Below are 10,189 nucleotides of genomic sequence, written 5' to 3'. Positions count from 1 at the left end.
CTAAAGGTTTAAATGGGGCTTTGCTGGTGACTTTGCAGGCAGCAAGATGTGAATGTGGAAGGAAACAAGTTCTCCAGGGTCCTGGGCCTGGAGGAGGAAGTACTGGCTAGTAGAAGGAGAGTGTGGAGAGCTTGGTGGAGTTCAGGGTATGGAGGCTAGTCCCAAATCCAGCTAAGAAGCTCACTCAGCAGTCCTGTGAACAAGCACAGAAGCAACCCTCCCGACCCCCAGCTGCCTCTCCCAGAATCTACTACAGGTTCCTCTAAAACCACCAACCATCCTGGCCCCTCAGCCACGTTTCCAGTGATACCAGAAATAAAACTAGAGAATAGACTTAAGCATACCCAAAGGGATGTCCTGAGACAGTCACTCAGTGTTCATAGCATGTTCTGAATGAATGTGCATTAAGCCTTGTGCTGGTGGAAGTAAGATATAGTCCCTGCCTATAGATTTCTCTGCTCTACCCAATCACAATGTAAGGCTTCCAAGACCCTGAAACACTGATCAAAGGAAGGGACCTCATCCTTCCCAGAATATTAATCTTCAGAGGCAAGACCTCCCAGAGATGGAGAAAGTAGGGCCTATTTAGACACCCAGGGCTGAATGGACACGTGATAGTCCCACAAGCAATGGGTCTCAAGGAAAGTGGAACAACTGCCTCTACTTGATAGTGACAAGATTCATCTAAATCATAAATTATGTGCCTTAAAGACAGAGGTGGAGGTGGAAGGAGGGGAGAGAATGGGAGCAGCAGGTCCCTAAAGGAACAGAGTCTATACTAACTATATAATCACAGACCTTTGAACATAGAGCAGAGAGAACTGCCCCATATCTCGGGAAGAACCTCCACCTGAGGAAAACCTACAGGAAAAATGAGTGGGAAAAATTAGAGATAGAGACAAACCAGGAGAGTCTCCTAACTCTGGGAAACAAACAAAGGGTAGTGGAGCGGGAGGTGGGCGGGGGGATGGGGTAACTGGGTGACAGGAACGGAGGAGGCACTTGATGGGATGAGCACTGGGTGTTATACTATATGATGGCAAATGAGACTTTAATAATAATAATAATAATAATAACCCTACAGATCCCATGGCTCCCGTCCTAACACATCTCCAGGGAGCAGGGACCAGGGGCCCTGACTGAGCACCTCCTGTGTTCCAGGCACTGGGCTGGGGAAGGGGGTGATGATGGCACAGCCTAGACCACAGAGCCAGGATTCCTAGAGGTAAAGGAGCCTGGCAGGATTGGCAGGAGGGCTGAGATGACAGGATAGTAGGGGAGGGGCAGCTGGGTGTGTGACCTGTGTCTGTTCCCAGGGTCTTAGGCAGTCTTTCCTGCCTCAAGCTGGGATTTTCTGAGATGTACCTCTGCTTGAGGGAAAGAAAGGCAGGTGCAGAGGAGGGTCTGGGTATCCTGCATCTGGTCTGCAGAGCAATCCCTTCCCCTTCTCCTTATGGTACTCACTGCCTGCTGGGGAGAGGGTGGGAGGTTGGAGGAAAAGCCAAGTCCCACAAATAATCACCAGATAAAGAAATGATCTGGCCCAGGGCTGGGGAAATAGGGAGGATGCATTATTGGTCCATAAAGGCCTCATCAAGGAGGTGCACAACATGGTGAAATCTGTTGGTTCTGTCCATTCCTGGTGATTTCTCTTGAAGACTCTGAACCTTGAAGGGGGAGGAGGGAATAGGGGAGGACACAAGAGTGTGAGCCAGAGACAGGCATAGAGATGAGAGACACAGAGATGAGAGAAGCAGGGAGAGCTCTGGAAGGGAGGGTAAAGAGGGACCAGGGATGGGGGAGGTAGCACAGGAGATTGACAGGGGACATGCAAGGGGGAGACACTCACAGGCCCCCGGGGTGAGACTCACACAGATGTGATGGGAAGAGAGACCTTTCAACCCTGACAGTTTGACACAAAGGGGAGGACAGCCAAGAGGAATAGCTGAGGGTAGACCCAGTCCTGGGAATTCTCAGACCACAGACTATCGGGAGTCAGACAGACACACAGGCCCCCAGACAAACAGATGCATTAGACAGAGGTGAAGGTGAAGGAGGCCAAGATGGAAGAAAGAAGCCAGGGCTGCAGGGAAGAAGGTGAGAGAGCAGACACGGAGAGAGAAGGCGGCAGGTGTGCAGCAGGAGGGGGAGCCAGGCCAGGGAGGGGGCTGCAGAGTGGTTCCAGGAGCCTCTGCCCTCCCTCCTGGCTCCTGCTGAGCCCAGGCCCCTCTCAGGACCTGCTGCTGCTGGATGGGCCCAGAGAGCTGACAGGGCCAGGCTGCTGCCAGGGCTGCCCCAGGCTACCTCCTGTCCCCACCTGGGGGTTCCAGGGGCCCTACATGGATTGGACACTGCCTCCCCTGCCTGCCCCCCATCCAAGAATGCCACCATGAAAGGAGGCCTGAGCTCATCCCTAACGTATCAGATTTCATACAGCCGGACACACAAACAATGGAGAGTGGAGGACAAGGAGAAAGAGAAACTGAGGCAGGCAGGAAAGGGAGGTGACCGGCTCTGGTGAAGGTGCTGGGACAGCCTGGTTAGGGATCTCATGGAGGAAAGGGAGGAGGAAAGGGAGAGAGAGAAGCAGAGACACAGGCAGAGGAAGAAGCAGGCGCCATGCAAGGAGCCTGACGTGGGACTCGATCCCGGGTCTCCAGGATCAGGCCCTGGGCCGAAGGTGGCGCTAAACCTCTTGAGCCACCCAGGCTGCCCTTTATGTAAATTTTTTAAAAAGAATAATGTAACACCCATATATCCAGAAATTGCAAAGGTAACCATTCAATTGGATTGTTTTTCTTAGAAAATATAGCATTATGGATCCAAATGAACTTCCTCTTTGATTGGATATTGTTTCTGTAATCGATATACAGCATTGTTGTGTCTGTATGTGTTGGCAGTTATCAGACAGGGTATCATGAAGTAAGTCAATCGGAGGACAATCATCATTTGGTTTCATTCATATGGGGAATATAAGAAATAGTGAAAAGGATTATAAGGGAAAGGGGGGGAAATGAGTAGGAAAAATCAGAGAGGGTGACAAAACATGAGAGATTCCTAAGTCTGGGAAAGGAACAAAGGGTAGTGGAAGGGGAGTCAGGTGGAGGGAGATGGGGTAACTGAGTGATGGGCACAGAGGGAGGCACTTAATGGGATGAGCACTGGATGTTTTACTATATGTTGGCAAATTGAACTTCAATTAAAAAATTAAAAAGTTAAAAATAAAAAAATAAATATATCTATAATGTTCTACACATTATAAACACCATTTCACAAACCAGAGCAGGGCAGTGCAGACATTCAGTACTAGAATTGAGTGAGAAGTATTGAGTTTCAAACTTCTGATCTCATTCCATAATAATCTTTAATGCTGCTGACCAAGGCAAAGATGTTTCCATTGGAGCCCTGGGCCAGCCCATCAGATGGACATGAAGGGTTAATCATCCCCTAGAGAGCTCTCCCATGGAAAGTCTTGCTTAACTTCTCTGAATTACCCCAATTTCAAGACATTCTTTATGGACAGACAGTATGGGTGACAGTTACAGACAGGACTTGCTGTGTTGAGCAGATATGGGAGAGATTGTGTCTCCCCACGAATACCTAACAATCACTCAGAGGAAATCCCACTCTATTCTGAGCTCAGAGCTGGGAATGGGCCCACCCTGCCCCCACCCAGATGGGAACCCTCTGTAGGTGCTTGGGCCAAGGGGGAGCTGGGATGGCACCCCTACCCCTCCTGCTCAGGTGGCCTCCTCTGCTCCTCTACAGAGTCAGGCCTCAGCCTGAGTGGAAAGTGACTCTTACCCTCACCTTCCTGGGACCCTCCAAGGACCCACAAACACCCTTGCTTTCCCTGCCACAGCCTTTTCTCCCTACAGCCTCCCAGGCTCTGACTGCTCTGAACTGCTGTCTGTGTCCCCTTCTCCCTGTGGGATCCTCCTCCAGTGCTCCTTCCAGACAAATGGCCACCCTGACCATCTCTGTGTCTCCATCTGACACTGCCCCATCCTGGTACCTCCACCTCCCCTCCTGCTAGCCCCCATCCCTCTGATCTCTCCCCTGCCCACCTCCCACCCTGTCCCCTCCTACCTGGACAACCTCCTACCCCACCCAGCTTGCCTCCCTCCCCTCCTGGCTCACCTCTCCAGACATCCCCACCTCCCAGTGGGTTCCACCTTCCCATTAACTCCATCTCTCCACCTTGTGCATCCTACCATATTGTCCCATTTCTAGTCATTTCAACGTCTGCTCTCATACCTCTCCCACCCTTCAGAATCTAGGGAGTAGGGCAGGGCTCAGACCCCAGGGAAAGGAAGGACATTTGCCTTGTTCTCTCTCCTCCTGCCCTCTGCCTACTGTTCCCCCCTCTTCCTGCAGGCAGACCCCATCAGGTGTTAAGAACAGCTGCAGAGACATCTCCTCATCAGAAAAGTGAGGGTGCACAGAATAAAGGGGTGACCAGAGGAAACCTGCCAGGCCCCTCAGTCACACCTGGCAAAGCCCCACCCTCCAAAGTGAGCAGCAGATTTGTATAACATTGAAATTCTGCATCTCTCTCTGTTAGAAGACAAAGTTTTCTTGGATTGTTAGTCTGCTCTAGATAAGAAATTATTAAGAAAGGTGGTTTTTTTCTTTTCCTTATTTGCTCAGAAAACCAAAGTTTCTCCGTTTTGTCTTTATCGGATCTTTGATTACTTAAGAGAACTAAAACTTTAATGTTATAGGAACGAAGTTTTGCTAACAACTGTAACCTTCTGTAGAATCTCTTGTTGGTAATATATAATTAAATATTAAGTTTGCAATGATCTGTATTCCTATTTAGGTATATACTTTAGAAATTTCTGAGCATTTTAATAAGCTTTCCAAGACTTGAATTCTAAATGAAATCTTTTTCACTAAGTTAGGCTTTTTTATTTTTTTGGTGTGTTTTATGACATGGGAAGCATTACTAAACACTATGATGATAAACCTTAAGTTATACTGTCTGGGTACATTTTATAACTGTTCTAGAAAATATATGGAACTCCTGAAGTTTTAACACATCTAGGTATATGGATATCATTGATATGTTATTATTGAAATGCTGTGAGTTACAGAGATAAGATTTTCTTGTCCCCTGCATTACAGTGAACTCTCATCAGATCTTGAACCATGGTCATTTTTCAGTCTCTTGTCATTTACAGTTATTGTTCTCATGCTCTTGCAAAATGTGTTTCCCCTTCAAGGAGATTCATGGAAAGGAGACTTTTGACCGATACAGAGCTTTGATATCTTTAAAATCATAAAACTAAACTGGTAAGAATTTCTGGAACTATTGGAAAAGCTGCATTCAAACAGACCAAGAGTTAGTAACTTGGGGCTGAGTGCATTGAGGAAGATGACCATAGTTTTTAGGACTCTTGTTTGAAATATTGCTGGTTCTCAAATGTTGGCTCTTCCAGATTTAAGGAAGTGTTCCTTTAAGATATCTGTAAGTTACAGAAACATGATAAAATACTCCATTGTGAACAAATTGAAGCACTTAAATTTTCCCTCCACCTGAACCCTCCAGAGTTCAGAAACTCTTGGTGGATATTTTTTCTTTAATGGCAATTACAGTTGTTCATGTAGTTTGATAAGAACCTATTCTCCGTGTAATAGACACAATGGGAAACGTTGGTTACTTCATCAAGGCTTTGATGAATGTTACATTTGAGAAAGACATGCATAGACTCAGGTATGGCCTGCCTGCTTTAAGGAGCAAAGGTTGTCTTTATGGAGCCAATTAAGCCCCTTCGAAATGTTGGCCAGATTCGTTGCTTACAGAGTTCCTAGCAGCATTATCAGATAAGTAAAGAATGTCACTTCCTGGCAGGTTCAGGAAACTCCAGATATTTGTGGGACCTCAAGAAGAGGAATTCACCCAAATCTTCAGGTATTGCAGGCAAGTCTGATGGCTTGGCTCTTGACCTTGAGAAGTGACGAAAAGTTCAATCTAATGATTCGTTATGAAAAGATCTAGGGAAGCATTTTTGAAAGACTCTATAAGGTTAATCATTATCCTTGAGGAGCTTATATAAATAATTAGGCCAACTTTGTTGAAACAGCACTTGCTTTTCCAATGAGTTAGTCTCAGTTTGACTCTCTTTGGAAATAAGGATGATTTTTGAAAGATAAATTATGTTTCAAGTACACCTTTGTGGTTGTTAAATTTGAGTTCTGATTGTCTCTAAAGGGACAGATGAGGCAAGATTTTGGAAGAGTAGGGTCCCCAAGTCACCTGTCCCCACCAACTTACCTAGATCACTTTCAAATCATGAAAATCTACAAATTCGGCCTGAGATTTAAAGACAGCACAGCTAGAATGCTACAGTGAGAAGTGTTCACACTTCCATCAAGGATGGAAGATGGAAAATAAATAAATAAATGAAAAAGAATCCAGTGGGGGAGCCCCCCCCCTCCCCCGCAAAGAGCAGGCCTAAGGCCGGGCGGCGAGAGCCCCCAGGACAGGAAAGCCCAGGCCCAGAGAAGCAGGAACTTGACCAATCTTCCTGGACGGAAAGGCGCTCACAGGGAACTTGGGCAGGACCCTAGAAGGGGCAGTGGAGCCCCCAGGTTCCCGCGGTCACTAACAGAGGAGGTGCGCCCCGGGAGAGAGCGCCACACACTGCAGGTGGAGCTCGGTAAGGGCTGGAGCGGGCCCCGGGGGCGAGGGAGGGGTGGCGCTCAGGAGCCTCAGGCGGCGGCTCAGGCGGCGGCTCTGCGGGGAGGGGGCTGCGCGCCCGGGAGTGATTCCAGTGGTGCAGGCCCGGGAGCCCAGGGCCCTGGGGACACAGCCCAGGATCCTGTGCTCCCCTTGGGACAGGCGGAGGCCGGGTGGACACAGGACAGCGAGGACGCTCCTGCCACCGGGCGCCCCCAAGCTGTGCAGGTCAGCCTCCCCGCCCCCGGAGCATCCAGGCCCCTGCAGACTGGGATCTGCGGTAGTTACTGCGGACGCTGACTCCAGGGACTCAGAGCTGGCCGCCGCCAGTCTTGTTCCTCCAGGAGTCACCTTGTGCCTGGGACAGAGCGGGGCCATCAAGGAACACGGGCCTCACAGGATAAACAGCTCTCACTGAGCCATGCACCTGGCAGGGGTCGGGGGGGGAGCTCCCTCAGGTGCTCACACCTGAGAACCAGCACAGCAGGCCCCTCATCTCAGAAGACAGCTGGAAGGACAAGGGAAGAGCAAGTTCTAGACCCAGCAGGTGGAAAACTCCAGGGTAAGTCGAGGGATTTACAGTATATAGAAGCAGGGGATACCCCACCTTTTTGTTGTTGTTGTTGTTCTATTTTTTGTTTGTTTTTTCCTTTTTTTCTTCCTTTTTCCAGTACAACTTGTTTTTAGCCACTCTGCACTGAGCAAAATGACTAGAAAGAACTCACCACAAAAGAATCAGAAACAGCACTCTCTCCCACAGAATTACAGAATTTGGATTACAATTCAATGTCAGAAAGCCAATCCAGGGGATCCCTGGGTGGCCCAGCGGTTTGGTGTATGCCTTTGGCCCAGGGCGGGATCCTGGAGACCCGGGATCGAATCCCACATCGGGCTACCGGTGCATGGAGCCTGCTTCTCCCTCTGCCTATGTCTCTGCCTCTCTCTCTCTCTCTGTGACTATCATAAATAAATAAAAATTAAAAAAAAAAAGAAAGCCAATCCAGAAGCACGATTATAAAGCTACTGGTGGCTCTGGAAAAAAGCATAAAGGATTCAAGAGACTTCACTGCATAATTTAGATCTAATCAGGCCAAAATTAAAAATCAATTAAATGAAATGAAATCTAAACTGGAGGTCCTAACAACAAGGGTTAAAGTGGTAGAAGGAACGAGTGTGTGACAGAGAAGACAAATTGATGGCAAAGAAGGAAGCTGAGGGAAAAACACAAAAACTATTAAAAGACCATGAGGAAAGGTTAAGGGAAATAAATGACAGTGTCAGAAGGAAAAATCTATTTTTAATTGGGGTTACAGAGTATGCCAGGAGGGACAGAGGGACAGAAAGCATATTTGAACAAATCATAGCTGAGAACTTCCCTGATTTGGGGAGGGAAACAGACATTCAGATCCAGGAGATAGAAAGGTGCCCCCTAAAATCAATAAAAACCATTGAACACATCGATATTTAATAGTGAAAATTGCAAATTCCAAAGAAAAAGAAAAAATCCTTAAAGCAACAAGAGACAAGAGATCCATAAATCATATGGGGAGAAATAATATATTAACAGCAGACTTCTCCACAGAGAACTCGCAGGCCAGAAAGGGCTGGCAGGATATATTCAGGCTCCTAAATGAGGAGAACATGCAGCCAAGAATACTTTATCCAGCAAGGCTCTCATTCACCAGAATATAGAATAGTTGTTAAAATATTTTACTTATTTATTTGAGAGAGACAGACAGACAGACAGAAGAGGAAGAAGAAGAAGGAGAAGGAGAAGGAGAAGGAGAAGGAGAAGGAGAAGGAGAAGAAGAAGAAGAAGAAGAAGAAGAAGAAGAAGAAGAAGAAGAAGAAGAAGAAGAAGAAGAAGAAAATGACAGAGGGAGATAGAAAACGAAGCTTGCTCCAGGCTGAGCTCAGAGGCAGATGCAAGTCCTGATCCCACAACTAGGAAATCATGACCAAGCCAAAACCAAAAGTCAGACACTCAACTGACTATGCCACACAGGTACCCCCAGGACTATGAATGCTTTATTCGTTTCTAAATCTGGCTCACATTTCCACCTCATGATTCAAAAAATACTGTTTACTATAACCTAGGTATAACAATGAAGAATGTTAAGGGGCAGGCATGCTTTGAAGTGTGTATATTTAAGAACTTACTCTGAATGTTCCTGACCTATTTATAAATAAATTCCTTATTATTCTGCATAGAGTGATACATGGACAGAGTTTTGATCTGAGGGTCATAAGCCCTGAATTCTTGTGCAATTCTTGCATCCCTGAATCTTTTCCTCTTCTCCAAAGCAAGAATATATCCTTGCCTTGCTGTCATCGGAGTGTTGGAGGATAATATACATAAGTCAATAAAATATAGGACTCTGTACATTTCCATTATTATAAATTAACATATCATGCATGTATATTATTTATGCTAGCCCTATTCAAAGACAAGTTAAGTGGATGACATCATCAAGTAGACCATAAAACATATGTTGAGTAATTAACGATGTTTAAGTATAAGCATAATAAATCAGCTCATAGTGGGTGCCCAGTTAACATTTGTTGTATAAGTAAAAGAACAATAGACAAGAATAGAATGCATGGGGAATATGTGAGAAATTACTAGGCATTTTGATCAAGCATAGTTCAAAATTAGTGCACAATGAGTGGCAAGTATTTTGGTGGCAGTTATATTGTTGTATAAATAAATGTCAACTCTATTTATGATACAGTAGGTAGTATTTATACCTGCATATTATTTTCTCAAGCAGCATCAAAACATACTTATTGGGTTTTTCATAAGGTTCTGATAAAATTTTACTACAACATTTTACATTAATATATATGACACACATTTGGTGTCCGTTGAAGAGACATGATAGGTGGGAGTTAAATTTCATAGACACCTGCCTCAGACTTAAATGTAGGTCACAAAGGACAACCTTTTCTATTAGGGACCCTGGGGCACTTTTAAATCTCATTAATGAGACAAGATGAAGACACGGAGAGAGAAAGAATAGGAAACCTAAAACTCTTATTTGAGCCCTACCATGCATTGTTCTCCCAATCCAAACCCGTTTCAAACATTTAGCAGGTGTCAACGTTCTAATAAGATTGGTTTTTCTTTCTGTCATTCATTATCCTCATGCTTCCCCACCTCATACACCACACATCCACCCCGCCTCTCATTTAAGAAGTTGATTGGAGAATTGCATAACAAAGATTTTGAGAGTTCATTTTGTATATTCCCTGTTCTGGGCAGGAACCTATCTGAGGCAATCCAAACCCAAGTGAGACAGTCATGCCACAGCCAGAGAGCCTGCACCCTCCCATCCCCTCTGTCATCCTGTAAAAACAGAAAATTCTTCTTTATGTTCAATCTCCATCTCTTTTCCATCATATTGCACTCTATTTATCACCTATTCTTATGGGAATGGGATACACAAACTCTTGAAAGCTTCAGAAAATTTTCAAATGCCCAACTGGTAATATTGTTCCATTTGCCAA

This window comes from Canis lupus, chromosome 27 (genome assembly GCF_003254725.2).
Source record: "Canis lupus dingo isolate Sandy chromosome 27, ASM325472v2, whole genome shotgun sequence".
NCBI lineage: Eukaryota > Metazoa > Chordata > Mammalia > Carnivora > Canidae > Canis > Canis lupus.
Note: the sequence above shows the minus strand (reverse complement) of the source record.